This window comes from Drosophila pseudoobscura, chromosome X, assembly GCF_009870125.1.
Source record: "Drosophila pseudoobscura strain MV-25-SWS-2005 chromosome X, UCI_Dpse_MV25, whole genome shotgun sequence".
In the NCBI taxonomy this organism is placed as follows: domain Eukaryota; kingdom Metazoa; phylum Arthropoda; class Insecta; order Diptera; family Drosophilidae; genus Drosophila; species Drosophila pseudoobscura.
This window is the reverse complement of record NC_046683.1, coordinates 22,836,757-22,841,509: the sequence shown is the minus strand read 5'-3', so window position 1 is coordinate 22,841,509 and position 4,753 is coordinate 22,836,757. Positions and strand designations below refer to the sequence as shown.

Below are 4,753 nucleotides of genomic sequence, written 5' to 3'. Positions count from 1 at the left end.
AAGCGATCATAAACCCTTGATTTGGTTGAACAACCTCAAGGAGCCAAATATGAAATTACAAAGGTGGAAAATAAAACTGAATGAGTTTGATTTTAAAATGAAATATCTACCAGGCAAAGAAAATCATGTAGCTGATGCCTTATCAAGGGTAAAGATTAATGAAAATCTCCTGGGAGAAGCTTCCAATAGCGTTGGTGCAACTGTACATAGCGCACAGGAAGACAATCTAAATCACATTGCTATCACGGAAAGACCAATTAACTATTACAATCGGCAAATTGAGCTAATAAAAGGCAATGAAGATAAGGTAGAAACAATTCGTTATTTTCACAAGCTAATCATCAAGATCACGTATAAGGAAATGACTAACACCTTAGCGAAGGATATAATAAAGGAATATCTATGCACCAAAAAGAGCGCATTATATTTCCATAACGAAACAGATTTTCCTCCATTCCAAAAAGCCTATTTAGAAATCATTAATTCTAACAATATAACCAAAGCTATTAAATCAAGCACGAAACTCCTAGATATTCAGAATTACGCTGAATTTAAAGAAACCATATTAAAGAATCATAAAGGCTTACTCCATCCAGGGATAGAGAAAACCGTCAATTGGTTTAGGGGAAAATACTATTACCCGGATTATCAAAAACTAATCCAAAACATCATAAACGAATGTCCTACTTGTAATATTGCCAAAACAGAGCATAGAAATACGAAGTTGGCATTCGAAACTACACCGGAAATACTGAACATCAGAGAGAAATACGTCATGGATTTCTATATGGTTGGTAACCAACAGTTCCTATCATGTATTGACGTATACTCGAAGTTTGCCACTCTTGTAGAAGTAAAAAGTCGTGACTGGTTAGAAGCAAAAAGAGCCATCATGAAAGTTTTTAACGAGATGGGCAAACCAATTGAAATCAAAGCCGATAAAGATTCAGCTTTTATGTGCACAGCATTGCAAGCATGGCTGAATGCGGAAAACGTCAAAATAGAGATCACTTCCAGCAAAAATGGAATATCTGACGTAGAAAGATTTCATAAAACAGTAAATGAAAAATTAAGAATAATATCTAGCGAGGATAACACAGAAGATAGATTCACGAAGTTTGAATTAATTCTTTATACTTATAATCATAAAACCAAACATAATACCACAAATAGGACACCAGCTGATATATTCATTTATGCAGGCTCACCTGATTATGACACACAACTAAATAAAGTGAATAAAATCACTCAATTAAATAAAAACCGCATAGAGTATGAAGTAGATACCCGCTATAAACTATCACCTCTAGTTAAGTCTAAGGTAACAAATCCTTTCAAAAGGACGGGTGAAATTAGACAGGTAGACGAAAAACATTATGAAGAAAAGAATAGGGGTAGGAAAATAACTCATTATAAATCAAAATTCAAGAAAAAGACAGGAATCAACAAATAGAAATTTTGATATTCAATCTACAACATTTCACAGAATATATCGAAGGTATAGAACTAGGTATGCAATTAACTAGGCTCGGTATATTTAATCCAAAATTATTAAAACAAGACTACCTGGAACAAATAAATTCTGAGAAAATACTAAATATAAAAACCTCCACATGGCTAAAATCCGATACCAACGAAATTCTAATAATTTCCAACATTCCCAAAGACATTACAAAAGTACCAATCTATAAAATCGTTCCGTATCCAGACGAATTAAATAACATGTTAACAGATATGACATACGACAAGTACTACATAAAAAATGAAGAAGTATTTGTTAAAGAAACTAGATTGAAAACCAATGACAATTGTATAAAAGGAATTTTAATGCAAACTCCCACTAAATGTCCATATTCCAAAACTTTTCAAAACTTTCAAATAAACTTTATTGAACCCAATATACTAATCACGTGTGATTAAAATTTGTTTATTCATTTATTTGTCAGATATGTCTTTATTGAAAGAAATTAAAAATACACCATTTTACTGGCATATATCAATTCCTTCAATAAATTTTAATTTTATCCTAAAAGAATGTTGCGAAATGTCTTAGTTTTATATAAACGATATATTACCATATTGTTAAATAATATAATATGTATTTTGGCTTGTTTGATAATTATCAATTTATATAAAAGTATTAACCTGAAATCAGGTACAACATTGTACTTTTTAGGCTGTTGCATTAACCAATGTATGCCCATAGCTTTGATGGACAATACATATTCGCAACGCGTGCATACTATGGTACATATGCACACAGATTTTATAAATCAATATTATTGTAATAATATCATCAATATGTATTTATATATTAATTGCTACACACATAGAACACAATGTTATATGTATAGCTACTACTAAATGAGTATATTGGCAATATAATTAATTAATATAAACATATAATATATACAACTGAATATATTTTATTTTACAATTATGATTTTATAAAAACATATTTTGTTTGGTAAATTGGCAATATATATATATTTTTGTTAACGGTAGAAACATACAATAATGATCCTTCCGCAGGTTCACCTACGGAAACCTTGTTACGACTTTTACTTCCTCTAAATAATCAAGTTCGGTCAACTTTTGCGAAACAACCGTAACACGCAAGGCGTCACAGTGATCACGTCCGGAGACCTCACTAAATAATTCAATCGGTAGTAGCGACGGGCGGTGTGTACAAAGGGCAGGGACGTAATCAATGCGAGTTAATGACTCACACTTACTGGGAATTCCAAGTTCATGTGAACAGTTTCAGTTCACAATCCCAAGCATGAAAGTGGTTCAGCGGTTTACCCGGACCTCTCGGTCTAGGAAATACACGTTGATACTTTCATTGTAGCGCGCGTGCAGCCCAGGACATCTAAGGGCATCACAGACCTGTTATTGCTCAATCTCATTATTGCTAGACGCAATTTGTCCATTTAAGAAGCTAGTGTCCTTATAATGGGACAAACCAACAGGTACGGCTCCACTTATATAAACACATTCAAACACAATAAACATTTTACTGCCACCATGAATGAAGGCTATATAAGCTTCAACACCATAATCCTGAAGATATCTATTTAATATATTTGAGTCTCGTTCGTTATCGGAATTAACCAGACAAATCACTCCACGAGCTAAGAACGGCCATGCACCACCACCCATAGATTCGAGAAAGAGCTATCAATCTGTCTTACACACTTATGTTCGGACCTGGTAAGTTTTCCCGTGTTGAGTCAAATAAAGCCGCAGGCTCCACTCCTGGTGGTGCCCTTCCGTCAATTCCTTTAAGTTTCAGCTTTGCAACCATACTTCCCCCGGAGCCCAAAAGCTTTGGTTTCCCGGGAAGCGACTGAGAGAGCCATAAAAGTAGCTACACCCAATTGCTAGCTGGCATCGTTTATGGTTAGAACTAGGGCGGTATCTGATCGCCTTCGAACCTCTAACTTTCGTTCTTGATTAATGAAAACATCTTTGGCAAATGCTTTCGCTTAAGTTAGTCTTACGACGGTCCAAGAATTTCACCTCTCGCGTCGTAATACTAATGCCCCCAAACTGCTTCTATTAATCATTACCTCTTGATCTGAAAACCAATGAAAGCAGAACAGAGGTCTTATTTCATTATCCCATGCACAGAATATTCAGGCATTTGAAGCCTGCTTTAAGCACTCTAATTTGTTCAAAGTAATTGTACCGGCCCACAATAACACTCGATGAAGAGCACTAATGCAGGTTTTTAAATAGGAGGAATATATAAAAAAATACAAGTACTTAATTATATATAAGAACTCCACCGGTAATACGCTTACATACATAAAGGTATAGTACTAACCACAATTGTAAGTTGTACTACCCGTATGAAGCACAAGTTCAACTACGAACGTTTTAACCGCAACAACTTTAATATACGCTATTGGAGCTGGAATTACCGCGGCTGCTGGCACCAGACTTGCCCTCCAATTGGTCCTTGTTAAAGGATTTAAAGTGTACTCATTCCAATTACAGGGCCTCGGATATGAGTCCTGTATTGTTATTTTTCGTCACTACCTCCCCGAGCTGGGAGTGGGTAATTTACGCGCCTGCTGCCTTCCTTAGATGTGGTAGCCGTTTCTCAGGCTCCCTCTCCGGAATCGAGCCCTGATTCCCCGTTACCCGTTGCAACCATGGTAGTCCTAGATACTACCATCAAAAGTTGATAGGGCAGACATTTGAAAGATCTGTCGTCGGTACAAGACCATACGATCTGCATGTTATCTAGAGTTCAACCAATGTAACGATCTTGCGATCGCTTGGTTTTAGCCTAATAAAAGCACACGTCCCATAAGGTCCGTGTTTTAATTGCATGTATTAGCTCTAGAATTACCACAGTTATCCAAGTAACTGTTAACGATCTAAGGAACCATAACTGATATAATGAGCCTTTTGCGGTTTCACTTTTAATTCGTGTGTACTTAGACATGCATGGCTTAATCTTTGAGACAAGCATATAACTACTGGCAGGATCAACCAGAATAATGTTTTCGTTTCTTGCGCATACGCTCACATATGTAAATATTTGACAACTCAATAATACTTTTGAATAAAAAAAAAAAATAAATAAATATTTTTTATCAACAGTTTATGAGAATTTGTTAAACGATTGTGGCCATTTTTATATAGCATTCACATTCGCCATTTTTCTCTATATAAATATATATATTTTATTATATACATTTTTTTTTCGTTCAAAAATATCTTTTTATTTGCACTTAATATA

General features: G+C 34.9%; 1 non-coding gene across 1 annotated transcript; it reads right to left on the bottom strand.

Annotated features, from left to right (window-relative positions):
• Positions 1-2,515: 2,515 nt before the first annotated feature.
• Positions 2,516-4,510, bottom strand: LOC117185276 (small subunit ribosomal RNA). The gene has a single exon (XR_004470852.1). It is a non-coding gene; the product is annotated as a small subunit ribosomal RNA (ribosomal RNA).
• Between the last annotated feature and the right edge of the window lie 243 nt (positions 4,511-4,753).